We start from the raw sequence: 21,067 nt of genomic DNA on the forward strand, positions 1-21,067 counted from the left end.
TCAACCACTGCGCCACCAGGGAAGCCCTAATTTATTAATTTTTTGCTCCGATTTCATGTTCACCAAAGCAACCTTCTGGTAATGGACCTTGACGCCGTAAACAAAGTAGTTCCCAGGGTGGTAAAAATAAATATATTGTAAGAAATGACAAGGCCTACAGGTTTTTCTTTTCCCAAAATACTTACCATATAAACATATGAGAAAGTAAAATGCAAAAGTATATACAGTATGATCCCAATTGTGCTAAAATTATATCCACACAGATCTAGATAGTTGTAAAGTGTTATTATGGGTGTTATAGATGATTTTCATTTTGTTTTTCGTATTTTCTGATTATTTTGAAAATTTCTATCTTGAACATGCAGTATTTTTATAATCAGAATCAAACCAATGAGCCTTTTAAAACTAGCAAATGGGCAAAAATAAATAAGTAAAGGTCGATCTGCTTCTATAAATTAATAAATTGATTTTCCATTTGCTAGTCAACCTATATATATTTAGTACGAGTTGATTTTCTTTTTTTTTAATTTAAATTTTTAATTTTTGGCTGCGTTGGGTTTTTGTTGCTACGCGCAGGCTTTCTCTAGTTGCCACGAGCCGGGGCTACTCTTCGTTGCGGTGCGCGGGATTCTTATTGCGGTGGCTTCTCTTGTTGCGGAGCACAGGCTCTAGGCGCGTGGACTTCAGTAGTTGCGGCGCGCGGGCTCTAGAGCGCAGGCTCAGTAGTTGTGGCACATGGGCTTAGTTGCTCTGCAGCATATGAGATCTTCCCGGACCAGGGATTGAACCTGTGTCCTCTGCGTTGGCAGGTGGATTCTTAACCACTGCGTCACCAGGCAAGTCCTACAAGTTGACTGTTAATAGAGATCAAATAAAACTTGGTTTCTGAACGTTTGAACCTGAGGACCAGACCCTGATGGGTAAAGCCCATTGGCCAGTTTCTTTCCCCACTAATTTTGCAGCCTGGTACAAACATATGGATCTGGAGATGAAAATTTGGGAATTGTCAGCAGTGAGAATGGATGAGGTCACCAAAGAAATGAGTGCGGGTGGAGAGCAGATCCAAACATTAGCCCCAAGACACCCCACATTATGAGATGTGGGGATGAAGCATGGAGCATAGGGCTCGAACAGTGTCCTCTGCATTGGCAGACGGATTCTTAACCACTGCGCTACCAGGGAAGCCCCTCAGAAGCTGTTTCTTTGCTAGAATATATCAACACAGCCTCTGGCACTTGATATGTGGCTAATGATTTGGTAAATGTGTTCTTTTCAATCCTCAGTAACAAAACAGGATCAAAAGCAGGTCGTAATTATATGGGGCAGTGGTAGACATTCACTGTCTAGCCCTAGGCCTACGCTCCCTTTATCCTCTGTCAGTATAGTCTACAGGGACAGGGCGTTCCACATTACATCATACTGACCCAGACCAGTATGGTCCAGACCACAGGCATCTCTCACCTGGTTTGTTGCCTCTTCACTGATTTCCCTTCCTCCACGCTTTCCCATCCCACCAGAGCAAGCAGAGTGAGTGGTCTTTATAAAAATTATACCATGTTATCTGGTTAAACAGTGGCTTCCCAGTACATTTTGGAGTAAAATTCAGGCTCCTTACCATGGCCTTCAAGGGCCGCTGTGACCCAGCCCTGCCGGCTCTCACTCTTATTCACCATTTTGCAAACAAACACTTGAGCCATTTTCCTGTCCCTCAAATGCTTCAAGCCGATTCCTGCTTTAGGGACTTTGCACACAATGCTCTCATAGTTTCTTCCCCTTTTTTGTGATTCAGGCAGTTGGCTTAAATGTCACCTCCTCATTGAGTTCTCCTCCTCTGCCTACTTTAAATTCAATTATGATAGTTAACCATGGGACTTCACTGGTGGTCCAGTGGTTAGGACTCAGCGCTTCCACTGGTTGGGGGGACTAAGATCCCACGTGTCACAAGGTGCAGCAAAAAAAAAAAAAAAAAAAAAAAAAGTTAACTATGGTAGCCGTTAGTGCTTTTCACCAAACATTTTTCTGGTCCTCCGCCTTTCTAGACACATGGTCCTTGCCCCTTTGAAGTTATGTGTGACCATGTGGCTATTTTTGCCAAATGAGATTTTGATAGAAATTTAAAAGCCAGTGCTGATCTGCCACATCCCTTTTTCCTGCTTTGGTGATCATGGAAGCATGTGTCCAAGTTGAGCTTCCATCAGCCTGAATTCCTGATGACTGAGGGAGATCGGTGCTTCCCTTCCAACCTGTGATGATGGACGTGTGGCATGAGTGAGAAATAAACCTTTATTATTTCTACCACAAGGCATTACCTTATTCATTCTCATAACATTCTCTTTTAAGAAAGGCAGCATCAAGGATCATGACCACAGTTTTACAGATGGGAACACTAAGACAAATGGAGCTAGTGACTTGCCAAGATCAGAGAAAAACCGGTAGCAAAATTCGGAGTAGAACTTGTACTTTTATAAATTCAAAATCCTTTCCTATTTCTTCTCAATGATATGTCTCAAATTTGTCTTAACTTTAGCACTACTTTATAAATTAGCATGTTTAGAATCATGCTAATGATTATAATCTATTTGAGAAGTGTGCATCATGAATCTGGCAGTTTCTAATCAAATAAATTATAAAATGGTAAAAAAAAATAAAAAACACCTTTATTGTTTCAAACAGCTAAGATTGTGGGGTTCTTTGCTATTACAACATAACTAGCCTATCCAGACTGATACACTATAGAGGCAGGTACTTATTTGGGTGTTTTGCATGTATTAACTCATTCACTTCTCACAACATGAAGTAGGTACTATTGTTATTCCCATGTTACTAATACAGTGACTGAGAAAAGTAAAGGGCAGAGGTAGAGTTTGAACCTGGTTAGAGATTTATGCTCTTGGTCATTCTGCTACACGACCTCTAAAAGACGTTCAAACTCATGTTTGAACAAGGGATTGACAGAGTCATGGGTTTTATTACGTATTCATACATATATAGAGAAAAGGGAACTGCCAGTTTTCATCCTTAGAGAGAATGTGAGTGTGTGTATCTTTTAGGAATACAAGGATGTCACTTGATATATTGATTGATATATTTTCTTTTTTTTTTTTGTGGTACGGGGGCCTCTCACTGTTGTGGCCTCTCCCGTTGCGGAGCACAGGCTCCGGACGCGCAGGCTCAGTGGCCATGGCTCACGGGCCCAGCCGCTCCGTGGCATGTGGGATCTTCCCGGACCAGGGCACGAATCTGTGTTCCCTGCATCGGCAGGCGGACTCTCAACCACTGTGCCACCAGGGAAGCCCTGATTGATATTTTAATATCAATACCAGGACAATAATTATCAAGTATAACAACCAATTAGAATAACAATTTTTTTTTTCTTTTTAAAAATTTTTTGGCCTCGCCACGTGGCTTACAAGACCTTAATTCCCCGACCAGGGGTGGAACTCTGGCCCACAGCAGTGAAAGCACGGCGTCCTAAGCACTGGACTGCCAGGGAATTCCCTAGAATAACAAATATTTTAGAAGTTAAAGGTTAATTTTACAAGATCTGAAAATAAGTCTGAGTGTCTTAAAAAGACCGTCCCCCACCTTGTAGAAATAATTCCAATGACTTTTTCTTTTTAATTGTTTAAAACAAACTCTCTTGATGTATAGTTTACAAATAATGAAGTGCACGCGCATTCTAAATGTACAGTTTGATAAGGCTTGACAGATGTCTACGCCTGAGTACCTAGCAGCACTATCAAAATACAGAACAGTTCCATTACTCCAGGCAGCTTCCTCCTGACCCTGTCCAGTCTGTCCTGCCTCCACCCCTGGCCCCAGGCAACTACTGACCAACATTGTGTCACCATAGAGTAGACTGGGCTTTTCTAGAGCTCCACATAAACAGAATGATACAGGGTGCTTTTCTGTGCCTGGTTTCTTTCATTCAGTATAGTGTTTTTGAGATTCTCCATGTTATTGCACATGTCAATATGTCATTCCCAACGACAGTTTTTAGTAACAGAAAATAGAACAAGTTTCGGTTCTGGGCAGAACTTTCATAACTATTCCCAATTCCATACTTTATTCAGATAAGAGTCTTTGAACCAATTTTATGACCTGGAGTGGTGTCTACCCTCTGCTGCTTGGAAACAGGAAATTCCTTTTCTCTTGCAACATTCTCAAAACTCAATACCAGCTTTCCATTAGCACCCAGAGTTCCGAGGAGCTCCAAAGCTACCCAATGGAAAGGAAAAAGGCAAAAGAGAATTCTAAGCCAGAGGAATAAGGGGCATGTAACGTTCTTCTCGATACACCTGGTAGGGAATTCCCTGGCAGTCCAGTGATTAGGACTTCTCGCTTTCACTGCTGAGGGGGCAGGTCCGATCCCTGCTAGGGGGAACTAAGATCCCACAAGCCAGCACAGCCAAAAAAAAAAAAAAGGTACCTGATCGAAGTTAGCACCTCTCCCATCACCTTCTCACCTCTCTCCCTGATCTACCCCTGACACTTCTCACAGTCTGAAACGACTGTGCCCATTTCCTTTCCAGAATACCGGCATAGCCAGACGCGTGCCTTGGCCAGCTCTAGCCATGCTGACAAATGTAGCTCAGGCCCATGCATTTTAATGGCTGGAGAGTATCACATTGTGTGAATACACCACCACTGATTTCACCCCTTTTCCTGTTGAGCATTTAGGTTGTTGCCCTTTTTCACTTTCCATCAGGACATTCCTCATGTACCTCCTGACCTTGTGCTCACATGTGAGACTTTCCCCAGGTGTTTGCTAGGGATGTTGCTGCTAAGCCGGAGACTCTGTTCATCTTCCCCTTTACTGTGGCTGAGCACTGTCCACGGGGGCTGGGCACACCAGCGCTTTTACTCCCAGCTACCCCATGGAAGCTGAAGAAAAACACCCAGCCACCAGCCCCTCACTGGACCCAGCGCAGGCCCCTGTGTCTCCCCTTTCACCACTTCTGCTTGTGTCTGGTTCACAAAGAGGTCTTCCTTATTTTTACCTTGACTAGATCTTTCTGGGTCTTTTCTCCTTTTGTATTTTATTCGTCTTTATTATATGTCCGAAGCATGGAGTCATGATGCTATTTGACTGTAAGTCTGTCCTAAGTGACTTTTCTATGCATCTCCCCCATCCCTGGATGCCCTTCTACTGGTATACTTGCTCCTTGGCCCCAGAAATAACCTTCCCAGGCTTGTCTTGAAGGTGGCATAGTTCTTTTTTTTTTAAATAAATTTATTTATTTATTTTTGGCTGCGTTGGGTCTTCACTGCTGCACACGGGCTTCCTCTAATTGTGGAGAGCGGGGGCTACTCTTCATTGTGGTGCACAGGCTTCTCACTGCCATGGCTTCTCTTGTTGCGGAGCACGGGCTCCAGAGCGCAGGCTCCGTAGTCGTGGCACACAGGCTTAGTTGCTCCGCAGTATGTGGGATCTTCCCAGACCAGGGATCGAACCCTTGTCCCCTGCATTGGCAGGCGGATTCTCAACCACTGCGCCACCAGGGAAGTCCCAGGTGGCATAGTTCTTTCTCGTCTTCTCTGGGTCATTTTTCTAAGCTTGGCTCACATGCCAGCTCTTTTGTTTCCTGATGGGGACAGGACTTCCTCCTATGATAAGCAGCTGTCACTGCATTTGTAGTCAGGGTCCTGAACTGGAGTCCTGGCCGCCTGGCCTGAGCCAAACTGTGACTCTCTGGCAACTGATCCTTCTTTTGTAACCACAGTGATGTGGGCCTCATGCCATAGGCAGGAGCATTCAGAGTATCACTTGGGTAAAGGTGACCTGGGGCCTATAGGGTGTCCACTGGACTCCTACCGCTTGATAACAGTAGTATCAGCAGCCCACTGACACCCCCCCCCCCAGCAGACACTCTGCTAAGAGATTCTTACAGCTCTGAAAGACTGTAAAATGGAGTTATTCTTTCTCTGCTACAGATGAGGAAATTGAGGCTGAATTGAGAGGAGAGATGAAGTGACTTGCTCAAGGAAACACACCCCAAATACATTGACTGGTTTTTTTTTTTTGGCACAGCTTGCGGGATCTTAGTTCCCAGACCAGGGATTGAACCCGGGCCCTGGCAGTGAAAGCGCCAAGTCCTAACCACTGGGCCGCCAGGGAATTCCCTACATTTACCATTGTTGCTGGCACATTCACTCCTCTTCTTCCCCCAGATTACCCTGCATCCAGAAGACTTTCTAATGTCCAGGACAGAAGATAATATTGATGGAATAAGCTCCCCCTGGTGGGGAGGTGCATCAACACAAAATGTCCTTGCAAAGATGTGAGGGTTCCAGCCTTGAGCATAACAAGCAAGTCACAGGACACTCAGCTGATCAGAGCACAAGTGTGAGACTTCTCTTTTTTTTTTTTTCCAATAGATAAGTTTCATTGCATTTTAAAGATATCACAAAGAGGTCCTGGGAATCATTTGGTATCTTCTTGTTTCCATAGCAAGACAACTCTTAGATCTTATTCATCAGCCTGATGATTTGTTCCTTTTTCAGAGACATAGATAACATCCAAAATGTTCTGGTATCCTTATTTTTAACTGTGTGGCTTGCTGAATCAAAGCAGCTGAATTTGATGCAAGGTCAGTGCAAATCACTTCCTGGGCTTGAGATACTGAATAAGCAATGCCTGGCCTCATATGAGGCCTGCAGATTTTTCATCTAAGAAATTTCCAGTTTCAACAAGAGACTTGCTCTCCTGAATAAAGACATGGGTGGGGAAGTGAGCATACACAGACGTACTCTTGTAATGGAAGCTCAGTGGAACACCCTCGATCATGTGTTGTGTTGGACTTGGGACTGCATGAACTGGAGCCGGTTCCTTTCTCTTCTCCATTGTTTGTCAACCTGGAGTCCCTTCCTATTCTTTCCAAGGAGGCTGAGTTCTATACTGATGTAGTCCCTCTGCAGGATTCCTCTGGGGCCCTTCACAATAATTGTGTGTCCTTCCACAGTGATGTTGACATTTTCTGGAATGTCGACAGTCTGGTTGCTGAAAATAGTCTTCATTCTCATGGTGGATTCAGCAAAGAGAGCATCTTAAGGTATTTTTTTTGTTTTTGTTTTTGTTTTATTTTGGGGGGGTAGGAGTTAATTAATTTATTTATTTTGGCTGTGTTGGGTCTTCGTTTCTGTGCGAGGGCTTTCCCTAGTTGTGGCAAGCAGGGGCCACTCTTCATCGCAGTGTGCGGGCCTCTCACTATCGCGGCCTCTCTTGTTGCGGAGCACAGGCTCCAGACACGCAGGCTCAGTAGTTGTGGCTCACGGGCCTAGTTGCTCCGCGGCATGTGGGATCCTCCCAGACCAGGGCTCGAACCCGTGTCCTCTGCATTGGCAGGCAGATTCTCAACCACTGCGCCACCAGGGAAGCCCCGTTTTTGTTTTTTTAAATGAATGAATGAATGAATTAACTTATTTATTTTGGCTGCACCAGGTCTTAGTTGCGGCATGTGGACTTTTTAGTTGCTGCACTCGGGATCTTTAGTTGTGGCATGTGGACTCTTTAGTTGTGGCATGCAGACTCTTAGTTGCGGGTGCATGCGGGATCTAGTTCCCCGACCAGGGATCAAACCTCCCGGCCCCCTGCAGTGGGAGTGCGGAGTCTTACCCACTGGGCCACCAGGAAGTCCCCTTAAGGTTTATTTTTTAAGCAGTCTTAAAACATTTTTTCTTGGGGTATAGTTGATTTACAATGTTGTGTTTAAATGATTTTATTGAGATATAATTCACATATCATATAATTCATCCTTTTAAAGTGTACAATTGAATGATTTTTAGTATATTCATGTATATGTATGACCATCATTATGATCAATTTCAGAGTATCACCTCAAAAAGAAACCCTGTGCCTTTTACTTATCTATCCTTCTATCTCTCCCACCCAGCCCTAAGCCACCACTAATCTATTCTTTGTCTCCACAGATTTGGCTAGTCTGGATCTTTTATGTAAATTATGTAATATGTGATCTTTTGCCTCTTAATGTTTTTAAATTAAATGTGTTTACACTGTAATTTTGCTTTATACCAGAATTCATCAGAAACAGTGCTTTTAGCTCTGTGATTTTACACGTTTTTCAAGATTAGCAGAACATTACAGCAAACCTGAAAGTTATATTTTCTCCTCCCTTCTCTGAAGGAAAGCCCAGAGACTCTTCCTTTAAGAGATCATTCTAGGGGAAACAAAATGAAAAGAAGGACAAATAACAACCCAGGGAATTTGGGACATTTTGAATTTTTATTGAGGTTCTCATCATCCAGACCCCTGATCTCCAGGCCCTGCCTGCTCTGGGGTCTGAGCCCGCCTTTGTGGTGCAAGGGCTGGAAGGTGGGTCAGGGCTGCCTCTCCTCCCCCATGTGCAGACTGCAGAGCTGCCTGCCGGAGGAAGAGTGCCCAAAGACACCTTAGAGGTGGACATACAGAGAGACAAGAGTGGAGAAGAGGTAAAAGTCCCCTTGCCTGGAGGCCCTGGGAGCACCATCAGAGCAAGGGCTGAAGACGGGGCAGTTGCCAACAGGCCCAACCAGCTCTCAAGCCTGCCTAGGGGGCCCCAGCGTACTTCAGCGGGTGGGGTGTCCTGCAAGGTCAGCCACAGGATGGACACCTGCTAAGGTGGTCCGTGGACGCTCTGCTTGGGTCCTGACCCTCAGGAGGGAACTCGTCAGACTGATCCTCTCCTGACGTCACCTTTAGGGAAGGTCAACCAAGTCCCTGCTTCCAACCGTAGTCCCTTTGCCCAGCAAAAATGACAATCCTTTGTCTCAAATATTGGGCAGGAATCGTATGACTCTAGGACAAGACCTGAAAGGAAGCGCCTGTGGACTTCCCTGGCGGTCCAGTGGTCAGGACTCTGCGCTTCCACTGCAGGGGGCGTTGGTTCGATTCCTGGTCGGGGAGCTAAGATCCTGAAAAAAAGAAAGTGAGCACCTGTTGCAGTGCCAGCTCGTGGTGTGAAGCAGATACTCTAAGGAGGAGGATGGCTCTGGAGACCTCAAAATCTAGATTCTACTTGGACAATCTCACGTGAGCCAGGGTGGGGGGAAAGGAATTGTTCTGACTGAGCTGAGGTAGAGGGATGACAGAAACAAAGGTCCAGTGCCAGATGGAGACCGGGCTTGTAGCGAGAGCGTGAGTGGGGCAAACACACACACACACGAAGAGCTAAAATGTTAACAAGCAGATTCAGAACCACTGATACAGAGGGCCAACTATAAAGTTATACGTGTGGGTTTTTGACGGGTCAGACGGTTGGTGTCCCTAACCTCTGCCTTGTTCAAGGGTCAACAACTGTATTTGCTCTGGCTAGAACCTTCAGTACAGTGTTGAATAGCATCAGTGAAAGCAGGCATCCTTGTCATGTTCCTTATGTTAAGGGGAAAGCTTTCAGTCTTTCAATATGATGTTAGCTGTGGGTTTTTCATAAATAGCCTCCATCATGTTGAGAAATATTCCCTTTATTCCTACTTTTCTGAGAGTTTTTATCATAGAAAGATGTTGGATTTGTGAAATGCCTCTTCTACACCGTTTGAGATAATCATGCAGTTTTGTTTCCTTCATTCTGCTAATGTGATATGTTACATTGATTGAATTTCCTTTTTCTTTCTTTCTTTTTTTTTTTTTTCTTGGCTGTGCTTTGCAGATTGTGGGATTTTAGTTCCCTGACCAGAGATTGAACCTGGGCCTTCGGCAGTGAGAGCATGGAGTCCTAACCAATGGATTGCCAGGGAATTTCCAGATTTTCTTATGTTTAACCACCCTGGAATCCCTGGGGCAAATCCTGCTTGGTCGTGGTGAATAATTATTTAAATATGTTATTGGATTCAATTTTCTAATATCTTATTGAGGATTTTTGCATCTATATTCATGTGGGAAATTGGTCTGTAATCTTATTTTCTTGTGATATCATTATCTGGCTTTGGCATTAGGGTAATGCTGGCCTCATAGGATGAGCTGGGGACTGCTTCTTCAGTTTTTTGTTAAAGAACAATTAGTGTTAACTCTTCTTTAAGTGTTTGGTAGAATTCACCTGTGAAGCCATCTGGTCCAGGACTTCTCTTTGTTGGGAGGTTTTTGATTACTGATTCAATCTCTTGTTATAGGCCTGTTGGGATTTTCTGTTTCTTCTGGAATTGGTTTAGGTAATTTGTGTGTTTCAAGGAATTTGTCCATTTCTTCTAGGTTATCTAATTTGTTGGTGTGCAGTTGTTCAGAATATTCTTATAAACCTTTTTTATCTCAAAATGCTCAGTAATAATGTCCCCATTTTCACTTTTTTTTATGACTATGGTCTTAGCTGTATTTTATTTATTTATTTATTTATTTATTTATTTAATTTATGGCTGCGTTGGGTCTTCGTTGCTGTGTGCGGGCTTTTCTCTAGTTGTGGCAACTGGGTGCTACTCTTCATTGTGGTGTGCAGGCTTCTTATTGCAGTGGCTTCTCTTGTTGTGGAGCATGGGCTCCAGGTGCCCAGGCTTCAGTAGTTGTGACTCGCGGGCTCTAGAGCGCAGCCTCAGTAGTTGTGGTGCACGGGCCTAGTTGCTCCGCGGCATGTGGGATCTTCCTGGACCAGGGCTTGAACCCGTGTCCCCTGCAGTGGCAGGCGGATTCTCAACCACTGTGCCACCAGGGAAGCCCCCCATTTTCACTTCTGATTTCAGTTATTTGCAGCTTTCTCTTTTTCCTTTCTAAGTGTGTGCTATATTCTGAATGTTATGTCCACTCAAAACTCGTCTATTAAATCCTAATGCTGAATGTGATGGTATTAGGGGGTGGGGGCATTTGGGAGGTGATTTAAGTCATAAGGGCAAAGCCCTCACGAATGGGATATGTGCCCTTATAAAAGAGGTTCCAGAGAAGTCCCTGGCTCCTTACACATGAGATAATGAGAGTCTGCGACCTAGAAGAGGACCCTCACCTAATCATGGTGGCACTTTGATCTTGTACTTCCAGTCTGTAGAACTGTGAGAAATAAGTTTCCATTGTTTATAAGCTACCCAGTCTGTGGTATTTTGTTATAGCAGCCTGACCAGACTAAGACAGTCTAGCTAAAACTTTGTTAATATTGTTGAGCTTTTCAAAGAACCAACTTTTTTTTTTTTTTTGGCTGCTTTGCGTCTTGGTTGCTGCACGTGGGCTTTCTCTAGTTGCGGTGAGAGGGGGCTACTCTTTGTTGCGGTGCACGGGCTTCTCATTGTGGTGGCTTCTTTTGTTGCGGAGGATGGGCTCTAGGTGCACAGGCTTCAGTAGTTGTGGCTCGCGGGCTCTAGAGTGCAGGCTCAGTAGTTGTGGTGCATAGGCTTAGTTGCTCTGCAGCATGTGGGATCTTCCTGGATCAGGGCTCAAACCTGTGTCCCCTGCATTGGCAGGCGGATTCCTAACCCCTGTGCCACCAGGGAAGCCAGAACCAACTTTTTGTTTCATTGATTTTTTTTTTCTCTTCAAATGCCTTTTTTTTGGTGACACAATTTAAACCATGACAGTGACCATATTTAGAAATAGAGTTTTTGCAGAGGTTATAGTTATTTATTTTGTGTGTGTGTGTGTGTGTGTGGTATGTGGGCCTCTCACTGTTGTGGCCTCTCCCATTGTGGAGCACAGGCTCCGGATGCACAGGCCCAGCGGCCATGGCTCACGGGCCCAGCCGCTCCACAGCATGTGGGATCTTCCCGGACCGGGGCACGAACCCATGTCCCCTGCATCCGCAGGCAGATTCTCAACCACTGCGCCAACAGGGAAGCCCCTGCAGAGGTTATAGTTAAAATGGGGTCGAAATGGATTAGGGTGAGATCATACTGGATTAGGATGGGCCCTAAATCCAATGACTAGTGTCCTTATTTATTTATTTTTGGCTGCGTTGGGTCTTCGTTGCCGCGCGCGGTCTTTCTCTAGTTGTGGCGAGCGGGGGCCACTCTTCATTGCAGTGCGTGGCCTTCTCATTCCGTTGGCTTCTCTTGTTGCGGAGCATGGGCTCTAGGCATGTGGGCTTCAGTATTTGTGGCCCGTGGGCTCAGTAGTTGTGGCTTGCAGGCTCTAGAGCGCAGGCTCGGTAGTTGTGGCGCACAGGCTGCGACATGTGGGATCTTCCCCGACCAGGGCTCGAACCCCTGTCCCCTGCATTGGCAGGTAGATTCTTAACCACTGCACCACCAGGGAAACCTGACTAGTGTCCTTATACCTTCCCATTAGCAGTGTACAAGGGTTCCAATTTCTCCACATCCTTGCCAACACTTGCTGTTTTCTGTTTTTTGATAGTAGCCATCCTTTTGGGTGTGATGTGGTATCTCACTGTAGTTTTGATTTACATTTCTCTATTGATTAGTGATGGTGAGCATCTTTTCATGTGCTTATTGGCAATCTGTATGTCTTCTTTGTTAAAATATCTATTCAACTCCTTTGTCCATTTTTTTTAATGTATTTTGGCTTTTTTTTTTTTTTTCTTTTGGCTGTGTCGGGTCTTTGGTGTGGTGTGTGGGCTCTACATCACATGCAGGCTTCTCTCTAGTTGTGGCATGAGGGCTTAGTTGCCCTGTGGCACGTGGGATCTTAGTTCCCCAACCAGGGATCAAACCCGCATCCCCTGCATTGGAAGGTGGATTCTTTTTTTTTTTTTTTTTTTTTTGCGGTACGTGGGCCTCTCACTGTTGTGGCCTCTCCCATTGCGGAGCGCAGGCTCCGGACGCACAGGCTCAGCGGCCATGGCTCACGGGCCCAGCCGCTCTGCGGCATGTGGGATCTTCCCGGACCGGGGCACGAACCCGTGTCCCCTGCATCGGCAGGCGGACTCTCAACCACTGCGCCACCAGGGAAGCCCGGAAGGTGGATTCTTAACCACTGGACCACCAGGGAAGTCCCCTTTGCCCATTTTTGAATCAGGTTGTTTGTTTTAATTGTGGGTGAGTTGTAGGAGTTCTTTATATATTCTGGATATTAACTCATCAGATATATGATTTGCAAATATTTTCTCCCATATTTTCTCTGTGGGTTGCCTTTTTACTCTGTTGCTATGCCTGTTGATGCACAAAATTCTTAAAATTTCATCAAGTGCAATCTATTTTTTCCTTTGTTGCCTGTGCCTTTGGTGTCACATCCAAGAAATCATTGCTAAATCCAACGTAATGCAGTTTTTCCCCTACGTTTTCTTCTAAGAGTTTTATAGTTTTAGATTTTACATTTAGGTCATGGATCAATTTTAGTTCATTTTTGTATAAAGTGTTAGGTAAGGGTCCAACTTCATTCTTTTGCATATGGATATCCAGTTTTCCCAGTGCCGTTTATTGAAGATTGTCTGTCACCCATTGAATGGTCTTGACACCCTTGTTGAAAGTCAGTGGACTATATTTGCAAGTGTTTATTTATGGACTCTATTCCATTGTCCATATGTCTGCCTTTATGCCAGTGATCTTTCAACACACTGTTTTAATTACTGTAGATTTGTAGTAAGTTTTGAAATCAGAAGGCTTGAGACCTCCAACTTCATCTTTTTCAGGATTGCTTGGCTATTCAGGGTCCCGTGGGATTCCATTATGAATTTTACAATGGGATTTTATATTTCTGTTAAATATGTCATTGGGATTTTAAGAAAGATTGCTTCAAACCTATAGATCACTTAGAGTCCATAAACATGGGATGTCTTTTCATTTATTTATGTCTTTAATTTCTTTCAGCAATGTTCGATAGTTTTAATGGTATAAATCTTTTGCCTCTTTGGTTAATTCTTAAATATTTTATTCTCTTTGGTGCTATTATAAATGGAATTATTTTCTTAATTTCCTTTTTGGATTGTTCATTGTAAGTGTATAGAAATGAAACTGTATTTTTGTGTGTTGCTTTGTAGGTTGCTACTTTGCTGAATTTGTTTATAAGGTTTAACAGATTTTTTGTGGAATCTTTAATATTTTCTACATATAAGATCATAACATCTGTGAACAGAGATAATTTTATTTCTTCTTTTCCAATTTGAATGACTTTTTCTTTCTTTTTCTTGCCTGATTATTCTGGTTAGGACTTCCAGTACTATGTTGAATAAAAGTGGCAAGAGTGAGCCATCCTTATCTTGTTCTTTATCTTAGAGGAAAAACTTTCTTTCACCATTGAGTATGATGTTTGCTGTGTATATGTTTTCATATATGGCTTTTATTATATTGAGTTAGTTTCCTTCTATTCCTAGTCTGTTGAGTATTTTTATCATGAAGGGGTGTTGAATTTTGACAAATGCTTTTTCTGCATCAATTGAGATATTCATGTGGTTTTCTTTCCCCTTCATTCTGTTAATGTGGTATAGTACACTGATTGATTTTTGTATGTTGAACCATTCTTGAATTCTAGGGGAAAGTTCCACTTGGTCATGATATATAATCCTTTTAATGTTGTTATTTTTAAAACTGTGGCATATTGCACTTTTTTTTTTTTTAAAGAAAAGATTTATTGAAGGAATGGTCAGCAGTGTCAGGAACCTCAGAGAGGTCAAGTAGGGGAAGGACTGAAGGGGATTTTGTTACTAAGAGCTTTTTTGTTAAACTTGTACTTGAATGTTCTTAGCAGCACTATTCATAATAGCCAAAAAGTATAAACAATTCAAATTTCCATCAACTCATGAATGTGGTATATCCATGCAACGGAGTATTATTCAGCCATGAAGAGGAATGAAGTTCTGATACATGCTACAACGTGGATGACTGAAGTGAAAGAAGCCAGGCATGAAAGGCCATATACTATGTGATTCCATTTATATGAAAGTCAAATAGACAAGTCCACAGAGACAGGAAGTAGATTAGCAGTTTCTGGGGTTTTGGGGAAGATGTTTGGATCTGGTTGGGAGCTTGAAGAAGGTGTGAAATCTTTGGATTAGCTCCCCTCAGGAGAGGGCAGGAAAAGTTAAGCAAGAATAAGTGAAAAACTAAATGTTTGGCTGAGCTTATAAGCCCAACCTTGTACATTCAGTTTGCCACAGGAGTTGGTAAGAGATCAGGGTAACTGAGAACAAGCTGATGATTTTTCAGAATTACTGTGGGCAAGGTGGTAGCTGCTGGTGAGCCAGGGTAGGCTAGAAGGAGCGTTAAGTTTTTAAGAATGAGAAGAAGGTGAAGCCCACAAATATTTTAATAGACTAGTGTGCCTTCAGCACAGCATCTGGCACATGTAGAAAACACTTACTTGTTAAAAATAAAAGAATAATCAATTTTGGGGAAGGGTATCAACTTTACTGAGGTATAATTCACATACCATACAATTCACTTATATTGGTCAGTTGATTTTTTTTTTTTTTTTTTGGCCGTGCCACACAGGTTTTGGGATCTTAGAACCCCAACCAGGGATCAAACCCAGCCCTGGCAGTGAAAGTGCCTAGTCCTAATCACTGGACTGCCAGGGAATTCCTGGTCAGTTGATTTTTGACAGGGGTGCTAATACATTTCAATTGGATACAAACAGTCATCTCAACAAATGGTGATGAGACAAATGCATTTCCACATGGAAAAGAAATGACGTTGGCACCTTTCCTCACACTATATACAAAAATTAACTCACATCCTAGTGGGTATAAAGTAATTTCTCACTTTGGCTTTGCTTTGCTGTTCCCTAATGATTAATGATATTGAACATATTTTCACGTGCTTATTGGCCATTTATATATCTTCTTTGGAGAAATGCCTATTCAGATATTTCGTCCATTTTTAATTGGGTTATTTGTCTTTTCTACTGTTGAATTTTAAAGGTTCTTTTTATATTCTGCATATGAGACCCATATCAGGTATATGATTTACACATACCTGTTCTGTGTTTCTTTTCACTTCCTTTGAAGGGCAAGTTTCTTGTGGGCTTCTTTTTAGCGTGATGAAATGTTCTAAAATTGATTGTGGTGAAGATTGCACAGCTCTGTGAACATACTAAAAACCATTAAACTGAACACTTTAAAATGTTGTGTTTTATGGCATGTGAATTATGGCTCAATAGAGCTGTTATAAAATAACAAATGCTGGAGAGGGTATGAGAAAAGGGAACCCTCCTACACTGTTGGTGGGAATGTAAGTTGGCGCAGCCACTACCGAAAACACCATGGAGTTTCCTCAGAAAACTAAAAATAGGATTATCATATGATCCAGCAGTCCCAGTCCTGGGCATATACCCAGACAACACTATAGTTCAAAAAGATATTTCTCAGTGGTTAAGAATCTGCCTGCTGGTGCAGGGGACATGGATTCGATCCCTGGTCCGGGAAGATCCCACATGCCGTGGAGCAAATAAGCCTGTGTGCCACAACTACTGAGCCTGTGCTCTAGAGCCCGTGAGCCACAACTACTGAAGCCTGTGTGCCTAGAGCCCATGCTCGGCAATAAGAGAAGCCACCACAGTGAGAAGCCCCATGCACCGCAACGAAGAGTAGCCACCGCTCACCACAACTAGAGAAAGCCCGTGGTGTGCAGCAACGAAGACCCAATGCAGCCAAAACATTTAAAATAAAATAAATAAATAAATTTATTTTTTTTAAAAAAAGAGGGCTTCCCTGGTGGCACAGTGGTTGAGAATCTGCCTGCCAATGCAGGGGACACGGGTTCGAGCCCTGGTCTGGGAAGATCCCACATGCCATGGAGCAACTGGGCCCGTGAGCCACAACTACTGAACCTGTGCATCAAGAGCCTGTGCTCCGCAACAAGAGAGGTTGCGATAGTGAGAAGGCCGCGCACTGCGATGAAGAGTGGCCCCCACTCGCTGCAACTAGAGAAAGCCCTCGCACAGAAACGAAGACCCAACACAGCCATAAATAAATAAATAAATAAATTTAAATCATATGGGCTTCTAAGAAGACCTGCTTTTAAAAAAAAAAAAAAGAAAGAAAAAGAAAAAAAATCACAAGTTAAAAAAAAAAAAAAGTTTGGTGGCAAGGGAGCTGCTCTGCTACGTACAAAACCCCGGCCCAGAAGCAGGTCGTCTACAAATGATCTAGCACCAGGTTCCCCACAAACGTGTAGTACGTGATGGGCAAGGGGGTGGCTGCCTTTCCAGCCGTGCCCTGTGTCCCTGTATGAAGGACTCTCCACACCGGACTCTGGTCCTGTGAAGTCTACCAACTTCGTGATTGCCAAACACGTCAGTGCGATCTTGGTGCTTCAACAGGACAGTAATCACCCACTCTGGACTCCAGTGGCTGCTAAATGAACAGTCATTGCTCCTCTCCCGTCTTCCTTAGTTATGGACCCTAATATTGTTCAGAAGACAACAGGAGCAGTGAAGTGGGCCCTGCCCCAGTCCCCAAGGGATGTTTAAGGTTTAGTATGAGTCAATAAGACAACCTCATTACCTTTTGCCAGGTACTTGCTTCCTCAGCATCCTTGCAGCTTTGAGTATAAAATGTAAGAATAAAGACATAAATTGAGGTAAGAACTGGTAAGCAAGAAGAAACCAGGACTTGATGATTTGGGAAATTCTCAGCCTATCTAGATTGCAAAAGATGCTAAAATTAGGAGATTCACTGTTAGGAAAACATGCTTTAGAGAGAAAGCCTAGGGTGTGGTTGGACAAACTTTTGCTACTGCCTGGAAAGGATCAGAAGGCCAGAGTATCCTGTTAAGAGTGCTCTTTAAGAGATTTGGGGGCTTCCCTGGTGGCGCAGTGGTTGAGAGTCCGCCTGCCGATGCAGGGGATACGGGTTCGTGCCCCGGTCTGGGAAGATCCCACATGCCGCGGAGCAGCTGGGCCCGTGAGCCATGGCCGCTGAGCCTGCGCGTCCGGAGCCTGTGCTCCTCAAGGGAGAGGCCACAGCAGTGAGAGGCCCGCGTACCACAAAAAAAAAAAAAAAGAAGAAGAAGAGATTTGGCACATGACTCATGGATCCCTCCAGATATTTCAGCAGAAGCCAGGAACAGAGATGGGATTATCTAGGAAAGAGGACTCTCTTGTCCAGTGAAGTGTCCTGTGACATACACAGGAGACCCACAAAGTTCTTGAGGATGTTATATCAGCAAAAACTCTGCCGGCAAGGACTAAAAGGAACAAGAGAGGGGGAAATTAAAGAAAGCTCTAAAAGTTCTCTCAAAATATTAGGAAATATGCTAATATGCTTATATGTTACTCAGCTACAAACATGTGCTACCTACCCTTCAAGATAAAGGAGTGGTGACTGTGAGGACGCAGGTGCAGGTCCAGAGGGTAGAGCTGAGAGCCATGGAGGATTATTTCCATGCCTTGAAACCTAATGGAGTTTGCTAGGCTGGATTTCAAAATTGCTTGGAATCAGTGACTCCTTTTCTCTTTCCATTTTCTTCCTTTTTAAAAAAATTGAAGTATAGTTGATTTACAATATTGTGTTATCCATTTTCTTCCTTTTATTTATTTATATTTTTTGGCCATGCCACACAACTTGTGGGATCTTAGTTCCCCAACCAGGGATCAAAACCAGGCCCATGGCAGTGAAAGTGCTGAGTCTTAACCACTGGACCGCCAGGGAATTCCCATTTCCTTCCTTTTTAATTTGAAATGTCTATAACTGTTATACTGTACCTAAACCAGCATCTTACTTTAGAAAGTGAGTAAATAATTTATTTCTTGAATTTTTGTGTGTGAACTCATTTAATTCTCAGCACAATCACAGGTTCATGGATGGAGAGGAATTTTGCCCCAGGATGAATCATACCCAGAATCTCAGTCATACCCATTTTAGATGATGAGATATGGGACTTTTGAGCTGATGAAATTTAGATGAATTTTTGAACTTGAGTTGATGCTGCAATGAGTTGAGACTTTGGGGGACCTTGGGATCAAGTGAATGTATGTTGCATGTGGGATGGACATAAATCTTTGAGAGCCAGACAGAATGTAGTAAGCTGCATAATAATCCTTGGAACTTGTAACTACGTTACTTTCACATGATAAATAGGGACTTTGTAGATGTGATTAAGTTAAGGATATTGAGACGAGATTATCTTCGTTTATGCAGCTGGATCCAATGTAATCACAAGGGTCCTTATAAGGAGGCAGAAAGGTCAGTCAGAAGATGTGACAATGCAAATGAACCTATCTATGAAACAGAAATAGAATCAGGGACATAGAGAATAGACTGGTGGTTGCCAAGGGGGCAAGGGGGTGGGAGAGGGTTGGACTGGGAGTTTGGGATTAGCAGACGCAAACTGGTATCCATGGAATGGATAAACAACAAGGTCCTACTGTATAGCACAGGGAACTATATTCAATATTCTGTGATAAACCATAATGGAAAAGAGAAAGAATGTATATATATGTATAACCGAGTCACTTTGCTGTACAGTAGTAATAAACACAACATTGTAATTCAACTACACATCGATAAAAAATAAAAATTAAAAAAAGATGTGACAACGGAAGCAGAGGGTCAAGAGAGATTTGACAATTTTACATTGCTGGCCTTGAAAATGGAGGGTCGTAAGCCAAGGAATGCACGTGGCCTCCAGAAACTGGAACAGACAAGGAAACAGATTTTTCTCTAGTCTCTGGAAGAAGCATGGCCCTGCTGAGGTTTGATTTTGTCTCAATAAAACCCACTTCGGGGACTTCCCCGGTGGCGCAGTGGTTAAGAATCTGCCTGCCAGTGCAGGGGACATGGGTTTGAGCCCTGGTCCGGGAAGATCCCACATGCCACGGAGCAACTAAGCCCGTGCGCCACAACTCCTGAGTCTGCGCTCTAGAGCCCTCGAGCCACAACTACTGAGCCCGTGTGCTGCAGCTACTGAAGCCTGCGCACCTAGAGCTCATGCTCCGCAACAAGAGAAGCTCCTGCGATGAGAAGCCCACACACCGCAACTGGAGATGGCCTGCACGCAGCAACAAAGACCCAATGCAGCCAAAAATAAATTTAAAAAATTAAAAAACCCACTTCAGACTTCTGACTTCAAGAATTGTGGTTATGTTATTTTAAGCCAGGAAGTTTGTGGTACTTTGTTACAGCAGTAGGAAATCAATACAAGATCACACTGAGGTTTGGTGTAAACAGCTTCTGAGATTAAAAACACAGTAGACAAGAGGAAAGTATGTAGCCAGTCTGTAGCAGAACTGAAAGAGGCAGATATGGGGAGTAGCTCAGTCATGTATGGACAGAGTCTGGGAGAAAAGCTACACCAACTCTTGCCCTTCCTGAGCTGGGACAGGCCATTCTGTCAGGCCAGTCTCCTGAGTGGGAAGCCCAAAGAGGCTGACTGCAATTCAGTTAAGGAGGAACTTTTAACAGGATTGTCTGGAAAGAGTCCCCATTTAGACTGGGGTGTGCGCCCTCATTGGAGGCGGTAGAGATGGAGGGAGGCATCCCAGCAACTTCCTGCCTCCCTCTATTCCAGTTCTCCGTGTGCTGAATGTATTACAGTTATTTTAATCCTGTCTGCTGTTGGATGGTTAAGGCCCTCCTTCATTTCGGAGACTAGATTTTAGGCATTCTCTGGATTAGCACTTTTTTTTCTTTTTACTCCTACAATTTTGTTTCTGTTTGACCCCTCTGGGTTTCTTTAATTTTTTATTTTTAAAAATTGAAGTATAGTTGATTTACAATATTGTGTTAGTTTCAGGTATACAGCAAAGTGATTCAGTTTTATATATATATATATTTTTTTCCCAGTCTTTTCCATTATAGGATATTACAAGTTACTGCATATAGTTCCCTGTTCTACACAATAAGTCCTTGTTGTTTATCTGCAGATCAGCACTTCTGACTCTAAATGTGCAGAAGAATAACCTGGTGAGTTTGTTAAGCTGCAGATTCTGAATCAGTAGGTCAGGGTAGGGGCCCAGGGAGGCTCATGTTGTTCGTCTGCAGCAACTTTGTGTAACAAGGTTCTAAAGATCAGTGACTCTCAAACCTGAGCAGACTTCAGCATCACCTAAAGGACTTGTTAACACAGACTGCTGGGCCCACCAGAATGTGATTCAGTAGGTCTCGGTGGGGACTGAAAATTTTCTTTTTAACAAGTTTGAAGATGATGACGATAATAATCAGGAACCACACTTTGAGAACCACCACTCTAGAAGATTCTATGTGTGACCCACAGCTTTCACCCTTTTAGGAATTTGGTATAGTGTCCCCACTGCTGGAGTTTTGGTTCT

At 43.5% G+C, this 21,067-nt stretch overlaps 1 protein-coding gene and 1 pseudogene across 11 annotated transcripts in view; one reads left to right on the plus strand and one right to left on the minus strand.

Moving 5' to 3' along the window:
- CRCP (CGRP receptor component) overlaps positions 1 to 21,067 on the plus strand; it is a 118,856-nt gene that overhangs the window by 761 nt on the left and 97,028 nt on the right. The window contains exon 1 of one of the 11 annotated variants that reach the window (XM_067011856.1): positions 17,210 to 17,379. The exons of the other annotated variants lie outside the window; for them this stretch is intronic. The gene's annotated coding sequence lies outside the window, so the exon portion shown is untranslated. Of the gene's footprint in view, positions 1 to 17,209; positions 17,380 to 21,067 lie in introns of those variants that run through there. 11 annotated transcript variants of the gene reach the window in all.
- On the minus strand, positions 6,470 to 7,017 carry LOC131740655 (large ribosomal subunit protein uL6 pseudogene; annotated as a pseudogene).

Source organism: Kogia breviceps, chromosome 14 (assembly GCF_026419965.1).
Source record: "Kogia breviceps isolate mKogBre1 chromosome 14, mKogBre1 haplotype 1, whole genome shotgun sequence".
NCBI lineage: Eukaryota > Metazoa > Chordata > Mammalia > Artiodactyla > Physeteridae > Kogia > Kogia breviceps.